This window comes from Triturus cristatus, chromosome 8 (genome assembly GCF_964204655.1).
Source record: "Triturus cristatus chromosome 8, aTriCri1.1, whole genome shotgun sequence".
NCBI classification, from domain to species: domain Eukaryota; kingdom Metazoa; phylum Chordata; class Amphibia; order Caudata; family Salamandridae; genus Triturus; species Triturus cristatus.
Window position 1 is genome coordinate 613,998,382 of NC_140591.1, and position 27,471 is coordinate 614,025,852.

Consider the following 27,471-nt stretch of genomic DNA (forward strand, 5'->3'; position numbering starts at 1 on the left):
GCCTGTTCATTTTCTTATGTTAGCTAAACGTTGTAGGCCGAAAATGATTTCTCTTGGTAAAGGCTTTGGGTTGCAGGGAAATGTAAAATCTTGGAGTTGTGAAACTGTTGTATGAGTATGCGGATGCAATGGATGCGAAAGACTGCTATGTGTGTATGCAGCTACCTTCTTCAGTAGATGAGGGTATTAGATACCATCACCTTCCACTAACTTACGGAATTTCTTGTAGTTTGCTGCTTAGTATCTTTTATGAGAGAAAGCAATTTGAGTATTTCTTTTCGAATTACGATGCAGTACTTCCCGAGGTTCCAGCTTACAAGCATTTGAACAAATACAAATAATACAAGTCAGAAGACAGACTTCGGAAGTATTTCATACCGTCTTTGGAACTGGACACGGCTTATGCTCACCGACATATTTTAACAGGTTCATTGTCAGACACAGAGAAGAAGTTCATAGGTCAAGTAGAAGATAAATATAGAAAACTAACACAGACACGAAATACAGGAGAGAGTCCAGTAGATTGGATAGATGAGGAGAGATTGCATAGATCCAAGGGGAGTTATGGAGCCATAGCGTTAGATCAGGTGCAAAAGGGGAAATTATGTGTGAGACGTCCTCAGACCTATTATGAAAAGGTTTCGGTAGGACAGAGTACGTGTGACAATATCTTTACAATGGAGGATTCTGCTAAGAACCTTTTGCAAGGTTTGGTGCAAGTGATTCCAACTGCTTATTATGTGTGTGGAAGGAATGTCTATGTGAGGTTTCCTGCGAACTGGTATGGTACATGCTATTTGGCTATTATTTTTACGAAGATTTATCATGCAGAAGATTTGGAGCTCTAGGAGGCTGGACATCATTCTAAAGTATGGAGAGCTGCAAGTGCAGGAGCAGTGATTGGTGATATCTTTGGAGCGAAGATACCAAGTTTGGAGGTAATTTTGAATGATGTGAAGATTAGAAGGTTGGCGACTGTGGTTGATGAGTTGTCGATGAATACTGCGAGGTCTTTGTTACTGGTGGATGGAGAGATGTTGTCGATAAGGACGATGGTTTTACTGAATCGCCTTGCTTTAGACGTATTATTGGCAAAAGAGGGTGGAGTCTGTAAATTATTGAAAGTTCAGGAATGTTGTACGTATATTCCAGACAATAGCAAGGATCTGGAGAAATATATAGACAATATTACCACGATTCATCAAGAGATTGCTGATCTGGCTGTGGAAGGCGTGTGGGAAAAGATTGGTAAAGGATTTGGTCACTTGGGAAGTTGTTTCGCGAACTTGGGAAAGGGGTTTCTTGGATATGTGTTCAAGCCTCTTATTATTGTTGTGGTTTGCGTGATCTGCTTGTGGGGTCTCATCAGAGCTTATAAGTGGTACAGAAGAAACAGAATTGAAAGAGCTCTCAGAGCGAGCGAGAGGCGAATGGCTAGACTGCAGGACAGTCAATACCAGAATCTTAAAAGAATGGAGAGGTTCCGACAGGGGAGGATGGCAACTAGTACTGTTTAGGTCGGTTCTTTCTCCAAGGGAAGTAATTGTGTGATGGTGTGATGACATTTGTCATCAAAGGGGGGAACTGATAGAGCGTCATGTGATTCTGAAATTTGTAGGGGTGCATCATAGTCACTGATAGTCAGCACCCGCATATTACCCGATGTATGTTAGGAAGTGCCGTAGAAATATATTGCTGTAATCGTTTAACATAGAGGTGATTAGAAATGTAATAATGCTTTTGTGAAGAGTAACGTTGCAAGCTATCGTGAATGTACTTAGCAAATGCATAATAATTAGTTTCATGCAATGCAATGTATTAGGTTAAACGTGTGCCATGTTAAGGTTATCAGTGCAAGTTGCTTATTCATGTATATGAGAATATTTGACTAATGCTTATAGTGTGATTTAATAGTGTGTTTAACAGTGTATAGGCCTGATCACATATAGGTAAGGAGAAAGGCCTGTTCATTTTCTTATGTTAGCTAAACGTTGTAGGCCGAAAATGATTTCTCTTGGTAAAGGCTTTGGGTTGCAGGGAAATGTAAAATCTTGGAGTTGTGAAATGTTTTCGTTCCCATGTTTCTGTTGCAGGTGCAAGGACATTTCGCTTGTTCGTGAGACTAGGTCTTTGTTTTAGGAGTTAGGATGCTGCGAGACGCCAACAGGGGAGTGCACAGGAATGTGGAGATGATACTTTCAGCGGAGAAGGTGCCTGGGACACAAGGTCAAGCTAACCGTCGTTGGATGCCAGACAAATTTGTGGAAAACTACCGGGAGAAGACCTGGCTGAAGAGGTGTGCCGAAGGGCGTGTTCTATGATTTTGGGGTTTTGTATTAGGGACAATGCCCCGTGGGTTGAGCAGTTGAGGTTTAGATGGGAAGCTAGAAGGAGCATCTCAGAACGAGCTCTGATTGAGTGAATGTACTTCTTAGGAAGTCTTCACTCCTGACACCTTTATTTTCCTTGCCTGGGATGGGAATGCTAAGTAGGGATGTCACCTTAGAGTTAGAGTAGGGATAGACTAACGTTTTTCTTTCCTTCTTAGACTAATGATTCCTAATTTGGATATTGGTTTAACCATTGCTTTCTAGATGATTTTGGAGTCAGTGATTCTTTTTGTCTTGAGTTGGATGAGAATCCTCCGTAGACTTGCATTTGTATTAGTGCCCATTTATCTTCTACACCTTGTATTGAGGTGTCTGTATGTTGAGCTATTCTTGGTTGTAATAAAATCCTATACATTTTAGATTCGGAGTCAGTGGTCCTTTCGCAATGAAATCTAATTTTGGCGATTATGTGTTGCTAATTGTTTTTCCTCCCCTCTACGCTATTTAGTAGACTAAAAGATCCTGGCGACCTGAGAGGATTCTTGGAGGTAATCAGATAGACAAGAATCCTGTCCTATCATTTACAAGAGTTATTTGTTCTAGGGTGAGCCAGAGCTCTCTGCATTAGCCACACCCATGAGCCCAGGATCTCTGAGCTAGAGTGCCAACTGCCATTTAGATAAATGTTCCCTGAACTAAACTGTTCCCACCCTTATGCACATGAGCTTTCTGCACTAGACTTCCTCCACAAAATTGTCAGATGTTGTCTAAAGTAGACATTAACGCCATCTGGAGAGGAGCTTCTGACCTGAGATGTTCTCAATGAACAGGAACCTTCGAATTAAGAAAACGAAAGGTTTGTATGACACATTATTGTGGGAGGTCAGATTCAGCCATTTGAAGAAACTTTTTTGTGCACCATAAATTGCCACTTGCCAAACAGATGATGAGTAATCTAGGACCAGTGGGTGAGAGAGGAGTGATTTGGGAGATCACAGAGGGTGGTCTGGTGGACATACACCCAATTGTATTTTGTTTTTTAAAGTGCTGTTGTTAGACGAAAGAGTGATCCTGACTGCCATCAAAGAACATATTAGACACATGGGAATTAACACGACAGTTGAGCAGTAGATATCAGGAAAATATTCAGCTGCAAATGTTGTCATGGGTCACATGTGTGCTCTTTGAGTTCTAACATAATGATATTTAACTTCACTCACTGATTGGACATGGTGATGCACAGAGAAGAAAATATGTGCTCGTCAATTTCATTTTTCTAACAAGATAAATCACAAACTTTTCAAATGCTCAACCTGTGAAGAATTTTGCGTGAAAATAGATATCGGTCGGATTGCTGTTCTAAAATATCAACTGAGATCCGGAATGCACTTCCGGCGAGCTATGCACACAGCCGAATCTTAAATCCTTCTGAAAGAAATTAAAAACATTCCCATCTCATTGCTAATTCAAATATTATTATGACCTCCTTCTTCTAAGTCATTTTTCATAATCTACTCTATGGACAGATTTATTCATTTTTTACGCAATACAGAGCAGCAGCCAAAGTTGCTCCGCTGCAGTGCGCAAGGAGAAGAAAATAGCACAAAGCCATATTTATTAACATACTTTCGCAGTGTCAATAGGCCTGGCTTTAAATGATCCTATGGTAATTTGAAGTATTATAAGTAAATAGCACGGGAATAGATATGGTTTGTTTTTTTTAAGCAAAGAACGGTAGATTAATATTGATATAGGCTAAAAGGTCGGGTGACAGTTGAACTGTCAAGTCAGACATAAACATCCATGTAGGTCAATGACGGCCCCTTCCCATCTGCTGCTACCAGAAAAAAAACTACATACATTAACTAGGAATAGCATTCCAATGTTGTGTTTGCCCTGAAAGTTCAAGCTTAGGTACCTGGATAAATAAACAAAATGATTACAGCTGGGTGGAGGGAAAGCACTTTTTTGTGGAAGCACACAACTTCTGCCAAAACAAAACATGTACTTCCGGCTCCCAACATGTGGGCGGGGCCAAAGACCCTCTCTAGTTATGCTCACATACTTGTTTAGTGACTGCTGCGCTGGCAAGCCAGACCATTAAAATGGATACTGCTGATGTAATCTCCTGTGCTGGGACACAAACAGGTTGCTGACTGGCACCCCAACCTTTACAGCATCGTACAGAGGTGATTTGTCTGAAGTATAGCAAAGAATGTGTACTGGATGCATACTCTACCAGCACAAAATCCTGTGCCTAGACAAATTCTAATCAATTCCAAACATCAAATGTGAGCTGCACAGTGCCCGCACATGCAGTGTGTAAAATGTTTGGAGAAATAAAACATTTCTCCAAGTTAGCGCCTGCTGCAAGGAAGCATATTGTTTTACACAAAGCCCAGTCTGACAATCTTAATAGATCAAGCCTAAAGCAAAGCAGTACAAAGTGGCACAAAATGGTATTTGTGCTGAGAAAAAGTCACCTTTCCAGCTCCAAATAACTTTTGCACTGGAAAGTATACACCTTTCCAAGTCTTTGCTCTGCTTTGTGTCACTTTGCTTCAGGGCAAGGCCCTAGTAGATCTGCCCCTACATGTTTGTATTGCCTCATTGTTTAAATTCCTTAAAATCCTAGTCAGACAGACAGACAAAATCCTTTACTGATTTACTCCCAAAATTGAGACAACAACAAAAATTATTACAGGATAATAACAGTTCCAACCATAAATAGTTATAAGACGAGAACTAATTCAGAAATAAAAATAATTTGCATCTGTATATTGCACATTAATTATTATAATCAATTTGTATACATAAAATGTAATATTGCACGTTGACTATTGTAATCAACTTTCACCTGGAGAACAACAACGACAGAAACACCACCGCCCTGCTGGACAACCTCGCCAACCTCGGACTCAAGCAACTAGTGAACACCCCCACCCACTACGCCGGCCACACGCTTGACCCAGTCTTCTCATCCAGCAAGCACATCTCCTTCAGCCATGCCACCGGACTCCACTGGACCGACCACAGCTGCGTCCACTTCAGCTTCAAAAAAACTACGACCTACCACCACCCGCAACAGGTCCCCCGCCGATGCTGGAGCAAGATCACCGCCGAGCAGCTCGCCGCCTACCTCAGCCAGAACACTCCCACCAGCACAACGGACCCCAACGAAGCAGCCAGCAACCTCACCAAGTGGCTGACCGCCTGCGCCGATGACCTCGCACCACTAAAGAACCCTCCCAGCAGACACGGCAGCAAGAAAACCCCCTGGTTCACCGACGAACTCAAGGAATCCAAGAAGAACTGCCGCACCCTCGAGAAAGCCTGGCGGCTCGACCACACCACGGCCAACAGGACCGCCCTCAAGCACGCCATCCGCAAACACCATCAGCTGATCCACGCCACCAAGAAGACGGCACTCAAAGAACGACTGGACAACAACACCCACGACAAGAAGGAACTCTTCAGCATCGTCAAAGAGTTCTCCGACCCCAGCGCCGGAAACAACAACATCACTCCCTCGCAAGACCTCTGCAACTCACTCGCCTCGTTCTTCCACCGCAAGATCGCTGACATACACAACAGCTTCGACGCACAGACCACGCACCCTACCACCGAACCAACACCCGCCACCACCACCCTCTGCAACTGGACCCCGATCAGCACCGAAGACACCACCCGCACGATGAACTCCATCCACTCCGGATCACCAACCGACCCGTGCCCACACCATGTCTTCAAGAAAGCCGACGCCACCATCGCACCCCATCTCCGAGACACCATCAACTCCTCCTTCCACACAGCCACCTTCCCGGAGAGCTGGAAGCACGCCGATCTGACCGCCCTCCTGAAGAAACCAACGGCGGACCCCACCGACCTCAAGAACTACCGTCCCATCTCGCTCCTTCCTTTTCCGGCCAAAGTCATCGAAAAGACTGTCAACAAACAGCTGGCCGCCTTCCTCGAGACGAACGGATCCCTCGACCCCTCGCAGTCCGGGTTTCGGGCCAACCACAGCACCGAGACCGCCCTGATCGCAGCCACCGACGACATCAGAACCCTGATCGACAACGGGGAAACAGCGGCCCTCATCCTCCTGGACCTCTCTGCGGCATTCGACACCGTCTGCCACCGAACTCTAGTGAAGCGCCTCAGCAACATCGGAATTCGAGAAAAAGCGCTGGAATGGATCATCTCGTTCCTCACCAGAAGAACCCAGAGAGTCCGCCTCCCTCCGTTCAGATCCGAAGCCACCGAAGTCATCTGCGGCGTACCACAAGGATCCTCACTCAGCCCAACCCTCTTCAACGTCTACATGAGCCCCCTCGCAGCCATCGCACGCCAGCACAACCTCAACATCATGTCCTACGCCGACGACACCCAGCTCATCCTCTCCCTCACCAGCGACCCCACCACCGCCAGAGCCAACCTACACGAAGGGATGAAAAACGTCGCCGACTGGATGAGGAACAGCCGCCTTAAACTGAACTCGGACAAGACAGAAGTCCTCATCCTGGGATCATCACCCTCCGTCTGGGAGGACTCCTGGTGGCCCCCGGCCCTGGGCACTGCTCCCAAACCAACGGACCACGCACGCAACCTGGGCTTCATCCTGGACTCCTCCCTGACCATGACCAGACAAGTCAACGCCGTCTCATCCTCGTGCTACAACACCCTGCGCATGCTCCGCAAGATCTTCAGATGGATCCCCACGGAAACCAGGAAGACCGTCACCCAGGCACTCGTCACCAGCCGACTGGACTACGGGAACACCCTCTACGCCGGAACCACAGCGAAACTCCAAAAAAGACTCCAACGCATCCAGAACGCCTCCTCCCGACTCATCCTCGACATCCCCCGACACAGCCACATCACCGGACACCTGAGAGACCTGCACTGGCTCCCCGTCAGCAAGAGAATCACGTTCAGACTCCTCACCCACGCACACAAGGCTCTCCACGACCTGGGCCCCAAGCACCTCAACGACCGCATGACCTTCTACACGCCCACCTGCCAGCTACGATCGACGGCCACGCACTCGCCACCGTACCACGCATCCGCAGAGCCACCGCCAGAGGAAGATCCTTCTCCTACCTGGCAGCCAAGACGTGGAACTCCCTCCCCACCCACCTTCGGCGAACCCAAGACCATCTCGCCTTCAGGAAGCAGCTCAAGACCTAGCTGTTCGAGCAGTAACTTTCCCCTCCCCCAGCGCCTTGAGACCCTCCCGGGTGAGTAGTGCGCTATACAAATGACGTGATTGATTGATTGATTGAGTTTTTATACATAAACATAGCATATGGCTCTGTATATTGCTACCAAATAAGGTCTTTACCCATTATCCGATGAATAACACCAAATACTACCAATAGAGCAATATCATAAAACATACAACAGCATCAGTATAGCCGTAAAAAGGCTATTTTAAAATGTAAAATGTTTAAACCAACTCATTTCATTTTCTGTATAATATATAAGGGCATGAGCTTTTGCTACAGTATGGAAGCTTTTACTAATAAACAGCAGCTTAAGGAACTTTATGCACAATATATGCAAAGTGGGGCAGACAAAAACTACATGATCAAAATCCTGTATTCCCTGTGTACAAAGATTACATTTTCACTCACTCAGGTCTTCTAAATCCTTCCCATGCTCCTGTAATACAACTTAACAGTAAAACTTGGAGTCTAAAAGGAGTAACACTTGTCATACTCTGTGTTCTATATTCTATATCAAATTAGGTTGCATTCTCTTCATCATACAGGAGACCAATATTATGTCATATCTACTATTTTTATGACAGGAAGCCATGTCTAATTCCATGCTAAGATCTGGATTCAACTTTTTAAGAAAAGCCTTGAGTTCCATCATAGACATAGATTCCAACACTTGTAATTTTTTAATTAAAAAACTGTAGAGCCATATAAAGATTCCCCTTAAAGATACTATCTTGCCTTTGCTCGATACGACCGCCCTCCAGAGTAACCTCCTTAAATAATTCACATCTGATTGAATCAATCTAAGGCCCCATCATATCACTGCCTCCAAGCCCTGGACAAAAGTACTTATAAGTCCTAATTCTAGAAGAAGGGTAGCCATTAACACCAGGGTATTCAAGCTACATAGTCTCCGTAGAATGTTTGCCTTTGACCAAATTCATAAAGGACCACTTATTAATTGGCATTACTTGCATTGCATATATTATAAAGGGCAAGGTTTTCATGCAATCTCAAGCCATTTCTGTGGCTCACTGCTTTAAATGTGCAAATGAGAAATATAATTTCTTTCAGATAAACTAGAGCTAAAACTTTTCCCCAAATATACATAGGACTTAACAACTTCAAAAATGTCCAACCCTAGGTGCCACAAAAACTGTGGTTTCTTTACACTCTGTTTGGGTGTAAAAACTAAAATGTTGCTTTTTGAAATATATATATATATTTTTTTAATGAACTTTTGCAAACGATTTGAGGAGATCTAGTCTTTTGATGTAGTCTCCTGGGAGTTAGGTCTCGTATTGCTATTTCATCCGTGTATAGAAGAAAAGATATTTCCTGGCCACCTATTTTGGCGGCGTCTCTACTACATGCGGAAAGAACTTCAGGAAGATATACTACATATAGGGAAACCAATAGAGGTGCTAACAGACAGCCTTGTTTCAGCCCATTCTTTGTTGATATCTTATCTGAAAGTCCTTTATTTCCTCCCAGTAACAATTGGCACCATGTGGAGGAATACAAGGCTGCTACTAGGTGGAGAAATAATCTAGGAATTCCCAATGTAGAAAGTTTCTTCCACAGTGTGGGTCTATCAACTTGATCAAAAGCAGTTGAAAAGTCAATAAACACCGCATAAATGCATTGACCTCTTGTCTTTACATACTTTTCTGTGATAGCCTGGATTATAGAAATAATTTCCAGGGTAGCACAGTTAGATCTAAAGCCTGCTTGTTCCCTAGAGAGAACACCCCTATTAGACACCCATTCTTTTGGATGGTCTAAAAGACTTTTAGCAAAGACCTTTCTGTAGCATCTCAATCAATCAATCAATCATTCCATTTGTAGAGCACACTATTCACCCATGAGGGTCTCAAGGCGCTGGGGGGGGTGCTGCTACTGCTCGAAGAATGGCATTTGGTGATAGATAATTGGAGAAGTTCTATCTACCTTTTTATATAGGGGTATGATAATACTACCTTGCCAAGATGGTGGAACTACACTATTCTTGTAGCAATATTAAAAAATTGAGGCAAGGAACAGAGACAAAGAAAAGACCCTTTTTTCATAACTGAAATAGGGATGTCATCTGGTCACTTAGCACTCAAATAATGAGCTTTCAAAATAATAGTTTTTATAGTAGCTGTTAATGGGGAACCATATTCACTGGTGTATATATGCAGTTAAAGTCTACCATCAGGACAGCCCCTCTGTCAATGTTATCATTAGCAGCAAATAATTCATTTAAATACTACGCCCAAGATATACTGCTTATAACGGATTGAGTACCTGCCTTCCTATTTCCACAGGCTTCTGCTACCAAAAACCAAACCTTACTAGTATTTTTGTTGACAGCTGCCTCCCTCAGTACTATCCATTATGAAGCTGCCAGATTTTGGGAATGATTTAGATCTTGGCAGGACTGCCAGCGTCCCTCCACAGTGGAGTTTACAAGTACTCCACCAAGCTGTTTGAATCCCGGCCGCTATATTTAAATGTGTGCTGCTGGCTGAAACACCATCCGCATCGACAGAGTGTTTTCCATCGCGTAAACAGTTCACCACTGTTGACACAGCAAACTTCTCTGCTGGCCAACATTACTTCATTGCCGTCAGGGCGGCGTGAGTACCCTGAACCTATTTGAATTTCACAGTTGTGCTGGCGGTGTTCTAGCAGAGGATTGCCGATCGAGTGATTCTGTCGTGGGGCGCATTCAACAGTGGACTATTCCTGAGGCTTTTGAATGGATGCTAGCATTACACACCTGATGTGTTTTAGCTAATTGTGTTCATATGCATACCACACTATAAGACACACTCATTTTCAGACCGTGATCCTTTGCCATTCCACTGCACCACAACATTTTCATGCAGAACATTTGCTAGTTAAGTCAGGTTTATTTTTTTGCTTTCGCTGTTTCATGATCCTAATTTCTTCTCTCATTTATTTTCTTGTGAGTCATAACATTTATTTAATTGTTCTTTTTTTGATAATGGCAGGGAGGAGAAATCCCTGTTTTACTGAGGAAGAATCGTCAGTCTTGGTGGATGAAATTATTAGAGTAGAGCCACGATTGTTTGAAGCCCAAGTACAAAATACAACCATATCTCAGATAAGGCAAATGTGTGCCAGAATAGTTGACAGAGTGAATGCTGTAACCAGCAACCTGCGCTCACAGGAGGAAATTAGGAAGAGGTGGAATGACCTGCGGGGGACAGTGTGTTCCCTGGTCTCCAAGCGCCACCTGGAGGCCAGGAGACTGATTGTGGTTCTCTCAACCCCCCTTAGCAGCTTTTTCCCTGGGAGGGGAAGGTCTTGGAGATCCTACATCCTGAAGTCTTGACAGGAATATCTTGGTTGAGTGGAGACTAGTAAATTACACTTTTGATTGTGTCAGTAAACCTACATCTTGTTTTTGATTTTCATTTAGCTCTTGCTAATATGTTTTGTTATATGTTTATCAATTCTTTTGTTGTCTTGTTTGTTTGTTTGAATGTATTTTGTTGTATATAAGATTACAGATTTCAATCTCCATAACATTTCACATGATGTAATGTTGCTTGTAAGTGTTTTTACACCAAATAACATATTGCATATATGTTGTTTATATTACAAATGTCTGTTCTTTTTAACAGCATAATTTCACTAGGGATGTTTAACTTACAAATTTGCAAGTGTTGCTAATGTTTAATTGAAATGACTGCAACTACCATGATGCCTTGTTTTTGTTTTGTGAAAATAACATTACATAGTTATCTTGCTCCTTCTCTCTTTCCTGTCACATTTTCACATATGTCAAACAGTTATGTATTGATCAATCTCTATATCATGCTATGTTTTGAAATGTTTTTGTGTTTAATTGTGTATGTTGTCCTATCCCTGTTATTTGATGAAATTGAGTTATTTTTTTCACAAATCAAAGTTTATTTACTAAAAATGTTCAAGGTATGTAATTTTGTATGCTGATCATAAGTAGTTTTGTACTCTGCAATGTTCACATGATGACTAATGCTAGATATCCTTCTAAGTTGTGTAAATGTCGGAATATTAGCCAGTAGGCCTTGGACTGGTTTATTTCACATTTCACATTTCACTTCTCTACTTTGTTGTGTGAAATGTTTGGTATATATCTTATGTATGCATTATAATCAACTTATTGCATTTCAGGACATCTTTTCACCTGCTTTTTAACATATTTTGTGTGTCATTTAAACTGCTTGTGCAACCTATTATAATACCACTGAAAGGTACAACCAATATAATCTTTTACTTTTTACTTTTAGGTTGCTGCATACTTTTCCATCAAAATAATTAGATGTATAATCCAGATTTTTTAAAGTTGTATTCTTTATTAATTCATAATAGGTCAAACAGCAGGAGTACATGGACAACCATCTGCCACTAAGGATACCTCCACTCGAGACCACGATCAAGCCTTCAGTGAGGACTACACACCAACATGTCTGATTGTCGAGGAGCAGCCTGATCCATCTGGTCTGTCTGGGAAGACAGCTATAGTGTGTATCACTCTGCCCACACCTACACCTTCCACCCCTCTTGTTACCACATCTCAGCCTACGGATAACTCCACTCCCTATGTCCAAACCATCATCACACCAATCTTGTGTCCCTCCGTCCTGCCTTCTGTTGATAACCACCGCCAGTATCTCCAGTTCAGCCAGGAACCAGTGGGATAGGCCACACTGGGCCAAAGGCACAGGGTAGTGGGTTTTGGGGTCATGGGAGGGAATCTGTGGGCCAGCAAAGTAAGGCCACTGGATTCACTGTCACCCAGGCCACCATCAGCCAAGTCTTGAGATCCTTCCATTAGTCCTAAGACAGGATGGGTCAGGTCCTGATAGACCTCCGTCAGTTGCAGAGGGAAAACAATGTACAGCTGTAGAATCTAAATTCTAATTTCGGCTCCCTGACTAGGGTGCTACATGATTTTTTCATCCATATGTGCAAGGTTTTTCCAGCAATATCTTTCCCTTGCTGTGGTCCAACTACATGTGGCCAACCACATCTTTCTAAGCCACAGAAAGGGAGGCCCTGCCACAAGAGGAAACACCTGCACCCACATTTACCTTTCTGATGCCAGCTGTATATTGAACATTGGACTTCAAACAATTTTGTTTCGGCAATAATAGTTTCATGCGCCATAATTAACATTTTAACTTTTCGTTTTTTTAAATTTCATCTTGTGTTTTTTTTGTTCTGTTGAATAAAACAAAACTAACGAAGTCAAACACTGTCGTTGTTTTTTATTTCTCAATTGGTAAATTGTTTTCTTTACATCATACACTTTAAAATGTTAACATTAAAATGATTGTTTAGTCATAAATAATTTCCATGTGGTTAATGTGTCCCACGATTTAAAAAAATGAGCAAAAATACCAAAAACCACAAATCAATAACTAGTAGTTTATTAAATTGGAACAAATAATTCTTTGTCGTGTTTTACAAAAACATTACAATCAATGCATAACCAAAATACTTAGTGCCTTTTTCTTATTTACTGTTCTAGACCTTGCCACCATGGAAGAATGGAATAAAATCATATACATCAGAATAAATAGGATAACTATTACTGATTTATGTCATCAGCTGGAGCCAGATCTCCTGGCGCACAACAGGAATCCCACATCAATAACACCAATGGTCTGAATTATGGCAGTACTCCATTTAGTGGCCACAGCACAGGATCATTCCAATACAGGGTTGCAGTACCCGGTGAAATGTCACAAACAACTTTAAGAGTTGTGCTACAAGAAGTTCTTTCTATAATGATAACACACATGAATAGTCTCAGACATTTAACACAAAATATGGATTTTGCAAATGTGAAGGAAGATTAGTATGCTTTGTGTCAACCACCACATGTGGTTAGAGCATTTTAAGCAGCATATATTGGCTTAGTGCCAACATTCCACGGAAAACAAGTCTAACGCAATCTTAAAAACTTCAATTCAATCACTGTGCCAGTTGTCTTTGTACAAGATATGTAAACCCAAAGTCTCTGTGTGTCTTTCACAGGATCAACCCATGTTCCCGTACCTCAGAACAGCAATATATAAATAACTGCCAATGTCACAACTTTGAAATGTCCAAGTGAAGATGACATGGTGAAGGAACCTAAAACAGATTTTAAAAAAATAATTGATTACATGACAAAATTTTCTCAGAACAAACTAATAATTTTGAGGATACCTTTTCTAAGAACAATCAAAGATAAACATTGTAAATGAACAGAGTACGTGTCAATACTATGATCAAAACACTTCTTTGCCATGTATTTTCCTTAACTTGCCCTTTCTAAAAACATTCCAGCACAGACTGTCATCCTCCTTAGATTAAAATTTGGTTTAACAGTTAATGGAATAAGCTGCAAATATATACTCAGACTCACATGAAGACGTTGCCAATAACATCTTGACGTATGTCTTTTCCATCCTCTTCACCACTATTATATTCATTTGGCATTTCACCATCCTCAACAAGTGGATCTTCATGGTCTCCATCCTTTGCAATGCATGGGATGTTCCGTCACAGGGCTGTTTTGTTTAATATGCAGCAGGCCATGGTGATTCAACACACCGTATCAGGTGTTATCCAGACATCCAAATCTGGCCTTTTATGAGCCCAAATGCACACTCCACTGGCCTCTGTGTTCTTCCATGGGCCTCATTGAACCAGACTTCCCCTGACATTGCTAGATTCCTCAGCAGTGCCAAACACCATGGTCAATTTGTATAAGCTGAGTCTCCTATAAGGAAAAAAGTGGCAAAAAAGACAATTTAGCAAAACATTTAACACCATTTTAGATCATTAAATTTGAAATTGACCAAACAATATATTGACAGATTTTACTTAACAACAAGCCAGGCCCTCTTAGGTTCAAGTTGTGACATTTTCAGGGATATGCTGCTGTGCCGCAGTACAAAGGAATCATGGGTTGGTCCTGGAAAATGTGCACATATGCTTGTGATGTATATATCTGGTAAGCAGACAACTTGCACATTGATTAAATGGAAGTTCTTTTGATTGCGGTAGACTTGTTCTCTGGTGTGTGGTGGCACTAAGGCAATATGTGTGCCATCAATTGCTCTAACCGCATGTGGTAGTTGACCCAAAGCATAAAAATCTCCCTTCAAATTGGCAAAATCCTCATTTCATTGAAACTCTCTGAAGCTGGTGATGTGCCTTATCATTGAAGAAATAACTTATTGTAGCACTCCACTGAAAGGTGGTTGTGACATTCCACCAGATACTGTCACAGTGTATTGAAATGGTCACGTGGCCACAAAATGTAGTACTGCCATGATTTTGACTATTGGTGTTATTGCTGTGGTATTCCTATTTTCAGGCAGAAGATCTGGCTCCAGCTGATGACATAAATCAAGCAGTATTTGCATATTCAATCAGAATGTTTTGATAATATTCCATTCTTCCATGGTAGCAAGGTCTGGAGATGGTCTGAACTCTTGAGGCTGTTGTCTCCTCACATTCCCTAGGTTCATATGTCTGCATTTAAAATAATAACCTTTTTGTAAATGTTTACTAACATATTTTTAAATTAAAACACACATTTCATCTATTTTTCTGTATATATAATTTTTTTACATAATTATACAGAACATTAATATGTTTTTTAAATGACGTTTTTTGCATGTGTAACAAGCATCCTGGGACCGGTTTCGGGCTAACAGTCCTCATCAGCTAGGCGAGCTTGAATCCAGTGGCAAAGTGAGCAAGGGACACAACTTAGGGCGAACAAAGCAAACACAAGGAGATGATGAACGGAGCGCTGAATCTTTTCCGACACTCACCCCCAGTAACAGATCTGGGTTGAATCCATTATTGTTCTTTAGCTCGCTTCACCACCCCAGTTCAGACACAGCTATATGCAAATCGGTCTTGACCCTGTGCCTCATGGGAACAGTCCAGCCCGAACTGCAAAGTCATGTCTTCCCTGGACCAGAAACAAGCATCCTGGGACCGGTTTCGGGCTAACAGCCCTCATCAGCCAGGCTAGCTTGAAACCAGTGGCAAAGTGAGCAAGGGACCCACTTCTGGGCATACCCTGCAAACTTAGGGCAAACAAAGCTAACACAAGGAAATGATGAACAGAGCGCTGAAACTTTTCAGACACTCACTCCCAGTCACAGATTTGGGTTGAATCCATCATCGTTCTTTCGCTCACTTCGCCAACCCAGTTCAGACACAGCTATATGCAAAGTAGTCTGTGCCTCATGGGAACAGTCCAGCCTGAACTGACAAGACATGTCTTCCCTGGACCGGAAATAAGCATCCTGGGACCGGTTTCAGGCTAACAGCCCTCATCAGCCAGGCTAGCGTGAATCCAGTGGCATCTGACCTTGCCATTTGGATATTTGCTATCAGACGGCCATGGCCGAAGTTGACCGGGTAGTGGGTGTGATGCTCCATGACAGACACAGGATAACATGTGTGATAGCAACGTATGAAAGCCAAAGGGTGTGACTGTCTCCGTTGACAATCGTGTATGTTGTGTACACCCAAGACGCTTCATTCGTCTGCTGACAAACCACTCGTTGGATTTCCTCCGCTTCTGGCCGCTATTGATCTCAGGCTTGATAATTATACTTGCACCGGATTGCAACCTTCTCTGCAATGCCTCAATTCGATTGCCATATCTACTCACTTCTCTGGACTCAACCGTTCTCCCCCTGGATCAGCTGCCTCGCGATTCGCTCGTACGCTGACCCTACTTTTGGACCCCTTCATTGTTTCCACTGGATCTCTGACCGCCCAGATTGGCTTCTATCTTGCGGCCCCCAGCACTACACTTGTAAATTACGTGACCAATTGTCCTGATGATGACCTGAAATTGATCAGGTTGAAACGCCGTTGACTACCCAGCACAGAACCTTGGCACTGTAGTGGTCAATTTAACTATCGCAATTGATAACCAATGTGTATATACTTGTCTTCTCATTGACCACTGTTTTATAATTATTATTATTATTTTTCGCCGTTCACGCTGTCCTTTACACTTTTGTGTCACTGCGCCGTCACTTATCACTGGTACGCCTAGTACTCACTTGTCTATTTTTGGTCACCATATTCTTTAATTGTATAGTAGTGCTGCTATAACTACCTGCAATTACCGAAAATGTAATTACATCACTTCTTTGTGGTCTCCCTTTTGTCCCCTTCCCCTTGTGTATGACAGAGACTTTTTCTCTAACTGTCCTCGCTAAATGTTTCCCAGTTGAGACGCTGTTATATTGATATACTTTACATCAATGCTGCATTTAAAAACAAGATTACTTTCCTCTTGACAATGCAGCCAACAACACTTCCTCAACTTTTACATCTGTTTCCAATTTCTGTTAGCCACAATGCCTGGGAAAGTAGGTGACCAGCCTTCTCACCAGAGGAGCTGGAGATGCTGGATACGGAGGTCCTTTCCCTGTACAGCCAGCTGAATGGTTCACCAGAGGAACAGGCACATGTTGAAAATGAATATGTAATTCTGACTAAATTGTTTTTTTAAAACACATTCTAGAATGTCTTTTTTAGTTCCTAAATGAAGTGTAGTGATTGAAGCGAAGTGCCAGTTCTTTTTCAACTACCTAGAACTTTGATGTTGTGTATTTTTGAACACACAGAGAACGCCATAACACTAGTACTGGCGGTTGCCAGTAGGTAGTTATAGTTAGAACCAAAGATGCCATAGGAATTTTCTGTTTTTGTTTTAACAATAACTTTGGTGCTGCTTGATGAATCTTCATCATCAGTGATGTCATCAGCGATGTCACTGACCATTGTCATGAGTGATGTAATATGTGACGTCATCAGCAGTGAATTGTGGGGCCCCGAGTGATAGTTAGCTCAGCTAACTACAACAGCCGAATTTCTCTGGTTTTGTACGAGTGAAATGTCCAACTAACTATAACGTCCGTGAAACCTGTGTTTTTTTCAGTGAATCCCTAAGGTTTTTTAAATGCTAATTTCTAACTATAACGTCCCTGAAACCTGTGGGTTTTTTTACAGTGGATTTAAAAAAAATAATAATGCTAATTCCTAACTATAATATTCCTGAAACCTCTGTTTTTTTCAGTGAATTTTTAAGGTTTCTTAAATGCTAATTTCTAAATATGCCTACATAGGTAGGACATGTGCAGAAAGATGAAGAAAGGCACAGAAAGAAGCAAGAGAAGTGCAAAAAGAGGCAACAGAAGCCCAGAAAGAGGAAGAAAGGTGCAGAAAGAAGCAAGAGAAGTGTAGAAAGAACCAACATAGGTGCAGAAAGAGGCCTACTTTGACTGTACCTTACAAAAGACTCATACAAAGTAGCCTAATCACTAATCCTCCGAGGATGTCTTAAACCTCACTTTTCTCTTGCAGGTTCACTATTAGTCGACTGCTTAGAATGTTAGGCCTACCAAATATAAAACAGCAATCCTAAGTACATCACTGTTGTAAGTCTGACCAAGTTTGTGAACGTATGCATGCATGTCTCTGCTTTTACCGAGTGACCTGTTACTTGAATACCTGTGTTTCAAACAGCATACTTTGTAAATATGTGTACAAAAAGGTGTATGTATTTCTGTCTGCTCATAATACGGGGCACATGGGTTTTCAATAGTATATTTGAGGGGCTCTATAACACCTATATACATAAGACATGTCTGCCTGTGCAACTGAATGACAGAGCAGAACTGAGAACATGTAACCACCTATAGCAGAAACTACCCACTTTTTAAACTACCACCTTCAGATGCATAACACATGTGAGAATACATATGTAAGTAGACATTTACCTCAGTTACAAGAGCACACAGACCTTTAAACTTGACAGCTTGAACTTCCCATTAGAGTACAGAAAGAGGCGAGAGAATTACAGAAAGCAGCAAGAGATGTGAAGAAAGATACAAAAGAAGTACAGAAAGAAGGAACAGAGGTGAAGAAAGAGGCAACACTGGTGCAGAAAGAGGCAAGCGGGGTCAGAAAGAGGGAGGAAGGGTGCAGAAAGAGGCTCAAGGGTTGCAGAAACAAGGGACAGAGGTACAGAAAAAGGCAAGAGAAGTGCAGAAAAAAGCAACAGAGGTGCAGAAAGAGGGGTGAGGGGTGGAGAAAGAGGCAAGCGAAGTGCATAAATAAGCAACAGAGATGCAAAAAGGAGGAACAGGGGTGGAGAAAGTGGCAGGAGGGGTGCAGAAAGAAGCAAGAGAGGTGCAGAAGGAAACAAAAGAAGAACTGAAAGAAGGTGCAGAGGTGCAGAAAGAGGCAAGAGGAGTGCAGAAAGAAGGAAGAGGGGTGCAGAAAGACGCACAAGTGGTGCAGAAAGAAGCAACAGAGGTATAGAAAGAAGCAAGAGGGGTATGAAAAGAGGCAAGAGGGGTACAGAAAGAGGGAGGAGGAGTGCAGAAAGCGGCACAAGGGTTGCAGAAAGAAGAGACAGAGGTGCAGAAACAGGGATGAGGGGTGGAGAAAGAGGCAAGAGATGTGCAGAAAAAAGCAACAGAGATGCAAAAAGGTGGGAGAGGGGTTGAGAAAGAGGCAAGAGGGGTACAGAAATAGGCAAGAGAGGTGCAGAAAGAAACAAGAAAAGCAGAAAGAAGGAACAGATGTGCGGAAAGAGGCAAGAGGAGTGCAGGAAGAGGGGTGCAGAAAGAAGCATGAGTGGTACAGAAAGAAGCAAGAGAGATGTAGAAAGAAGCAACAGAGGTACAGAAAGAGGGATGAGGGGTAGAGAAAGAGGCAAGAGAAGTGCAGAAAGAAGCAAGAGAGGTGCAAAAATGAGGAACAGGGGTGGAGAAAGTGGCAAGATGGGTGCAGAAAGAGGCAAAAGAGGTGCCGAAAGAAACAAAAGAAGAACTGTAAGAAGGAACAGAGGTGCAGAAAGAGGCAAGAGGAGTGCAGAAAGAGGGAAGAGGGGTGCTGAAAGACACACAAGTGGTGCAGAAAGAAACAAGAGATGTGCAGAAAGAAACAAAGCAAGTACAGAAATAAGGAACAGAAGTGCAGAAAGAGGCAAGAGGGTTGCAGAAAGAGGGAAGAGGGGTGCAGAAAGAGGCACAAGGGTTGCAGAAAGAAGGGATATAGGTGCAGAAACAGGGATAAGGGGTGAAGAAAGAGGCAAGAGAAGTGCAGAAAGAAGCAACGGAGATGCAAAAAGTGGAAGAGGAGTGGAGAAAGAGGCAAGAGGGGTGCAAAAAGAAGCAAGAGAGGTGCAGAAATAAACAAGAAAAGCAGAAAGAAGGAACACATGTGCAGAAAGAGGCAAGAGGAGTGCAGAAAGAGGGGTGCAGAAAGAAGCACGAGTGGTACAGAAAGAAGCAAGAGAGGTGTAGAAACAAGCAAGAGTGCAGAAAGAAGCAACAGAGATCGAGAAAGTAGCAAGAGGGGTGTAAAAAAAGCAAGAGATGTGCATAAAGAAACAAAAAAGTACAGAAAGAAGGAATAGAGGTGCAGAAAAAGGCAAGAGGGGTGCAAAAAGAGGGAAGAGGGGTACATAAGAGGCACAAGGGTTGCAGCAAAAAGGGACAGAGGTGCAAAAAGAAGCAAGTGGAGTGTTGAAAGAAGCAACAGGGGTGCAGAAAGGGAGAAGAAGGGTAGAGAAAGAGGCAAGAGAAGTGCAGAAAGAAGCAACAGAGATGCAGAAAGGGGGAAGAGGGGTGGAGAAAGGCAAGAGGAGTGCAGAAAGAAGCAAGAGAGATGCAGAAAGAAACAAAAGAAGAGAAAGAAGGAACAGAGGTGCAGAAAGAGGCAAGAGGAGTGCAGAAGGAGAAGAAGGGTGCAGAAAGAGGCACAAGTTGTCCAGAAAGAAGCAAGAGAGGTGCAGAAGGATGCAAGAGAAGTGCAAAAAGAAGCAACAGAGATGCAGAAAAGGGGAAGTGGGGTAGAGAAAGAAGCAAGAGAAATGCAGAAAGACGAAAAAGAGAGTTGCAGAAAGAAAAGAAACAAGTGCAGAAAGAAGGAACAGAGGTGCAGAAAGAGGCACAAGGTGTGAGAAGTTGGCCTGGTATATGCTGTCCACTAATTATAGTGGGCACCCTGTACCAGTCCAAACAACCCCTTATTGATGATAGGTTAAAGACAACCTTTATTGAAAGCTCTCCTAGTGGTAGCTATGGAGAGCAGCCTTCAGGCTAAGTCTTGAAGGAATGTATAGCAGCTTGTTTTACCAGTCTATAATCTCTTGACTGCTTAAATGAAAGACAAACACACCAGGTATATATATAAAATATATGTATTTATTTCTAAACACACCCTCCTAGTCTCTTTATGTGGCTAGAGGTCAAAACACATAAGTTACACTTCAAATATTACAGTGAAATAGCACAAATACACGTCAGGCCCTAGAGGCGAGCCAAACCATATACTAAAATAGTGGTATAAGAACCACAACTTAACTAGACACAAGGCCTAGAGCCTGTAGAATCACTGGGACCCCAAGGAACCACCCAGGGTAGTGACACAGGGGACCCACGGGGCCGTGTGCAGTGTGAGAACACAGCCGCAAGCTCCCATTAGCTTCTTTGGGGAAATTCGTGCTTAGTTTTTTAAAGATTAGGGACACTTAGAAATGAGTCAGGACCAAACCCTTTGGGACTTTGGAACTTCTAGGGTCAACACCCACGGGAGCACTGGAGTACTCGTGTTCCCTCACCCAGGGAAGCCAGGTGCAAAGGTGTCAAATGGCGTTGGGTCGCGTTGTTGTTTTCAATGGGAGCTGGCAAAGAAGGGCTGCTGCCGGGAAGATGCGAAGTGTCCGAAGAGATCCAAGCCTGGATCAAAGTCAAAACGAACCTGAAAGCAGAGGGGACAGAGTCTGGGTCACTTGTCAGTGACCAGGAACCCGATAAGTGAATGCCAACCGAAGTCGGGTGATTTCAGGTGAATAAGGTGAAGCTTGACTCTTCAGCTAAGAGGACCAGGAGGTGTCGAGGACAACCGGGAGCTGGATTCAAGCTGTCCCACAAAGGATGTCGAGTGCTGCAGTGTCGGTGCCCAAATTGGACACAAAAAGCCTTGGCAACAGCAACCCACACAGAAAGGAGAAAGATGCTTTGGTGCAGACCAGCAAGGTCTGAGGGACTCACCACATGGTGGGGAGTCAGGGCACGTCTGGAGCAACCAGTGAAGCCCAAAGAAAACCAAAGTTGCCTTCAAAGGGACAGACCAGTCAACGGACCAGGGATTGCCAAGGAGCCTTGAGCTCAAATGCAAGAAGTGGGCTCACGGAACACTCGTGGAATGTAGGCCCACAATCTTCAGTGCAGACAGTGCTCGAGGTGAGGGCTACAAGTAGCCCCAAGCACAACTTCAAGACATGCAGAGAAGCCAATGCACTTGCAAATGTGCACGGTGACCAGGAGTTCCAGTTCCACGCAACTCACCAGGGCTGCAGATCTCAGCTTTGCTGGGGACTCGGGTCAGCCTGTGAGATGTCTGGAAATCCTCTTCCTAGGCTGCAATTACTTCAGAGTCCGGCGGGAGCTTCAGAGATGCAGATGGGCAAAATGCTTCATTGGTGTCTGTCAAGCAGGGAGTCACTCCTTGACCCCAAGGGAGATTTCTTCAGTCCTCTAGTATTGAGTAGAACATCGAAGTTCCAGGATTCAGCTTCAGAGTTTCGTCCAGGGATATCTAAATTCCTGTTGCCAGGGGTTCCTTACTTATACCTAAGGAAGGGTTTGGACTAGCCCAGGGGACCCACCTATGGGAGGGTTTGGAAAGAGGGGTGGTTACACCCATTTCCTTTGTCCAGTTTCATGCCAGAACAAGGGCTGGAAGCCCCTGAACCAGTTTGAGCTGGACTATGCATAGGGACACCAAATGTGCCCCCAGTGCAGGGCCTCAAAGCACTCTGAGAGTGCTCCAACCCAGCCCCAATACACATCACCCTGCCTGGGAGGTGGTTACACCTCCCTGTGACAGGACACCTATTGTCCAGGCCTCACCTGCCGGAGTTTCGGTCAGCAGCAGGAGGCCAGACCCGTGTCTGTGGCTGCAGCATCCATTTTGTGATGCCAGGGCTCTGTTAAGTTGGTACCGGGTATACCGGTGCTGTCATGTCTCTCCCTCTAGAAGGGTGGGATCATATTCTCACATCAGGAAGTGATGTGGGGGCATGATTCCAAGGTGTTTGACACTAAACACGACATGTTTCCGTGCAGCCCGTCCAAATTTAGCATTAACCGTTTTAGTTATAATGCACTTAAGACTGCACCGCTGACAACCCCGGAGAGGAGATTCTGAAGGCTGCAGAGGGGCGCAGCCATTGCCTGGGCACCCTCTCACATATAACCAAGCACCCTGCCTTCAGGATTGATAAGGCCTGAAATAGGGGTGACTGATAGTTTTCTATGTGCAGTGATAGGTGAGGTATAGTGAACCTATACCTCAGTAAAAGGTGCATGCACCACCTTACCTAGGCTGCAGTAGCAGACCTGTGGTGTCCTTTTGGAGGGCTTTCCAGGGGTGGCACAATACATGCTTCAGCCCCTGGTAGGCCTCTGGGGTACCTATGCCCTGGGTACATAGTATACCATATACTAAGGACTCACAATGGTACCCCAGAATCCAATCTGGAGTGTACCTAAAGTACATGGAATCAATTTAGAGAGGAAGCAGCTAGGCTGGGGTCCTGAATAGCAGGGCCCCAGCCAGACTAAAGTCGAAAAACAATGAAACACCAGCAAAAAGTGGGGGTAACCATGTGAAGCAGATCCTACTCTCCTACACAAGGGTTGGAGAAAGAAGGGCAGAGGAGCATAAAGAGGTTGAGGGGTGGTGAAAGAGGCAAGAGAAGTGCAGAAAGAAGCAACAGAGATGCAAAAAGGGGGAACGAAGGTGGAGAAAGTGACAAGAGGGGTGCAGAAAGAAGCAAGAGAGGTGCAGAAAGAAACAAAATAAGTGTAGAAAGTAGGAACAGAGGTGCAGAAAGAGGCAAGAGGAGTACAGAAAGAGGGTGCACAAAGAAGCACGAGTGGTACAGAATGAAGCAAGAGAGGTGTAGGAAGAAGCAAGAGGAGTTTAGAAAGAAGCAACAGAGGTGCAAAAAGAGTGAAGAGGGGTACAGAAAAGTGCACGAGAGTACAAAAAGAAGCAGTAGATGTGCATAAAGAAACAAAAGAAGTACAGAAAGAAGGAACAGAGGTATAGAAAGAGGCAAGAGGGGTGCAGAAAGAGGGAACAGGGGTGCCGAAAGAGGGGTAAGGGGTAGAGAAAGAGACAAGAGAAATACAGAAAGTAGCAACAGAGATGCAAAAAGGGGAAAGAGGGGTGAGAAAGAGGCAAGAGGGGTGCAGACAGAAGCAAGAGAGGTGCAGAAAGAAACAAAAGAAAAGCAGAAAGAAGTAACAGAGGTGCAGAAAGAGGCAAGAGGAGTGCAAAAAGAGGAAAGAGGGGTGCAGAAATAAGCATGAGTGGTGCAGCAAGAGAGGTATAGAAAGAAGCAAGAGGAGTGTTGAAAGAGGCAAGAGGGGTGCAAAAAGAGGGAAGAGGGGTGCAGAAAGAGGCACGAGGGGTGCAGAAAGAAGCAAGAGATGTGCAGAAAGAAACAAAAGAAGTATAGAAAGAAGGAAAAGAGGTGTAGAAAGAGGGGTGCAGAAAGCGGGAAGAGGGGTGCAGAAAGAGGCACAAGGGTTGCAGAAAGAAGGGACAGAGGTGCAGAAAGAAGCAAGAGAAGTGCAGAAAGAAACAACAGAGGTGCAGAAAGAGAGATGAAGGGGTGGAGAAAGAGGCAAGTGGAGTGCAGAAAGAAGCAACAGAGGTGCAGAACGAAACAAAAGAAGAGCAGCATGAAAGAACAGAGGTGAAGAAAGAGGCAAGAGGAGTGCAAAAAGAGAAGAAGGGTACAGAAAGAGGCACAAGTGGTACAGAAAGAAGCAAGAGAGGTGTAGAAAGATGAAAGATAAGTTCAGAAAGAAGCAACAGAGATGCAGAGGGAAGGAACAGGGGTGGAGAAAGAGGCAAGAGAAATGCATAAAGAACCAGCAGAGAAGCAGAAAGGGGGATGTGGGGTAGAGAAAGAAGCAAGAGGGGTACAGAAAAAAGTAAGAGAGTTGCAGAAAGAAACAAAAGAAGTGCAGAAAGAAGGAACGTAGGTGCAGAAAGAAACAAGAGGGATGCAGAAGGAGGGAAGAGGGGTGCAGAAAGAGGCACAAGGGTTACAGAAAGAAGGGTCAGAAGTGCAGAAAGAAGTAAGAGAAGTTCAGGAAGAAGCAACTGAGGTGCAGAAAGAGGGATGAGGGGTGGAGAAAGAGGCAATAGAAGTGCAGAAAGAAGCAACAGAGATACAAAAAGGGGGAACAGGGATGGAGAAAGTGGCAGGAGGGGTGCAGAAAGAAGCAAGAGAGATGCAAAAAGGGGAAAGAGGGATGGAGAAAGAGGCAAGAGGGGTACAGAAAGAAGAAAGAGAGGTGCAGAAAGAAACAAAAGAAAAGCAAAAGCAGGAACAGAGGTGCAGAAAGAGACAAGAGGAGTGAAGAAAGATGGAAGAGGGGTGCTGAAAGAAGCATGAGTGGTGCAGAAAGAAGCAAGAGACGTTCAGAAAGAAATAAAAGAAGTACAGAAAGAAGAAAGAGAGGTGCAGAAAGAAACCAAAGAAAAGCAGAAGCGGGAACAGAGGTGCAGAAAGAAGAAAGAGGGGTGCAGAAAGAGGGATGAGGGGTGTAGAAAGAGGCAAGAGAAGTACAGAAAGAAGCAACAGAGATGCAAAAAGGGGAAAGAGGGGTTGAGAAAGAGGCAAGAAGGGTGCAGAAAGAAGCAAGAGAGGTGCAGAAAGAATCAAAAGAAAAGAAGAAAGAAGGAACAGAGGTACAGAAAGAGGCAAGAGGAGTGCAGCAAGAGGGAAGAGTGGTGCAGAAAGTAGTACAAGTGGTGCAGAAAGAAGCAAGAGAGGTGTAGAAAGAAGCAACAGGAGTGTAGAAAGAGGTAAGAGGGTACAAAAAGAGGGAAGAGGGGTGCAGAAAGAGGCATGAGGGGTGCAGAAAGAAGCAAGAGACGTTCAGAAAGAAACAAAAGCAGTACAGAAAGAAGGAAAAGAAGTACAGAAAGAGGCAAGAGGGGTGCAGAAAGAGGGATAAGGGGTGGAGAAAGAGGCAAGAGAAGTACAGAAAGTGTAGGAGAGTAGGATCTGCTGCACATTGTTACCCCCACTCTTTGCTGGTGTTTCACTGTTTTTCGACTTTAGTCTGGCTGGGGCCCTGCTTTTCAGGACCCCAGCCTAGCTGCTTCCCCTCTAAATTGATTCCATGTACCTGAGGTACACTTCAGATGGGATTCTGGGGTACCCTTGTGAGTCTCTAGTATATGGTATACTATGTACACAAGGCATACGTACCCCAGAGGCCTACCAGGGGCAAAAGCATGTATTGTGCAACCCCTGGAAAGCTCTACGAAATGACACCACAGGTCTGCTACTTCAGCCTGGGTAAGGTGGTGCACGCACCCCTTACTGAGGTATAGGTTCACTATACCTCACCTATCACTGCACATAGAAACCTATCAGTCACCCCTATGGCAGGCCTTATCAATCCTAAAGGCAGGGTGCTTGGTTATATGTGAGAGGGTGCCCAGGCATGAGCTGAGCCCCTCTGCAGCCTTCGGAATCTCTTCTCTGGGGTTATCAGTAGGGCAGCCTGACTATATACTCTGAAGTACATTATAACTAAAACGGTTGATACTACCTTTGGACTGGCTACATGGAAACAAGTTGTGTTTGGTGTCAAACACCTTGGAATCATACCCCCACATCAATTCCTGATGTGAGAATATGATCCCACCCTTCGAGAGGGAGAGACACGACAGCACCGGTATACCCGGTACCAACTTAACTGAGCCCTGGCATCACAAAATGGATGCTGCAGCCAGACACGGGTCCGGCCTCCTGCTGCTGACGAAACTCTGGCAGGGGAGGCCTGGACAATAGGTTTCCTGTCACAGGGAGGTGTAACCACCTCCCAGACAGGCTGATGTGTATTGGGGCTGGGCGGGAGCACTCTCAGAGTGCTTTGAAGTCCTGCACTGGGGGCACATTTGGTGTCTCTGTGCATTGAAATTAAAGGTGCACCCCAAGGGTTTGGGGTGTGTCTCCCAGGCACTGTAGATAGTCCTCCGGAGAGGATTCTAGTTTTTAAGTGAATTCGTCACAAGTTCGTGTTTCTTTTCCAAAGAAAATCTTTACTGATCATTCAATTGCTTCTCTGTGCATTGTCCAGCTCAAACCGGTTCCAGCCCCTGCTCTGGCGCGAAACTCGACAAAGGAAATGGGTGTAGCCACCCCTCTTTCCAAACCCTCCCATAGGTGGGTCCCTAGAGTTAGTCCAACCCCTTCCTTATGTATAAGTAAGGAACCCCTGACAACAGGAATTTAGATATCCCTGGACGAAACTCTGAAGCTGAATCCTGGAACTTCGATGCTCTGCTCAAGACTAGAGGACTGAAGAAATCTCCCTTGGGGTCAAGAAGTGACTCCCCTGTTTGGCAGGCACCAATGCCATTTTGCCGGTCTGCATCTCTGAAGCTTCGCCAGACTCTGAAGTATTTGCAGCCCAGGAAGAGGATTTCGAGACTTCTCAGAGGCCGACCTGAGTCCCCAGTAAAGCTGAGACCCGCAGCCCTCGTAAGTAATGTGGAAACTGAATTCCTGGTCACTGTACGCATTGACTTCCTGACATCTCTTGAAGTTGTGCTTTGGGTTACTTGTAGCCCTTGCTCTGAGCACGATCTGCACCTAAGAATGTGGGCCTACACTTCACGAGTCTTCAGTGAGCCTCCTTCTTGAATTTCAGCTTGAGGCTCCCTTGCGATCCCTGGTCCATCGACTGGTGAGTCCCTGTGAAGGTAACTTTGATTTTCCTTGGGCTTCTCTGGTTGCTCCAGATGTGCCCTGACTCCCCACCATGTGGTGAGCCCCT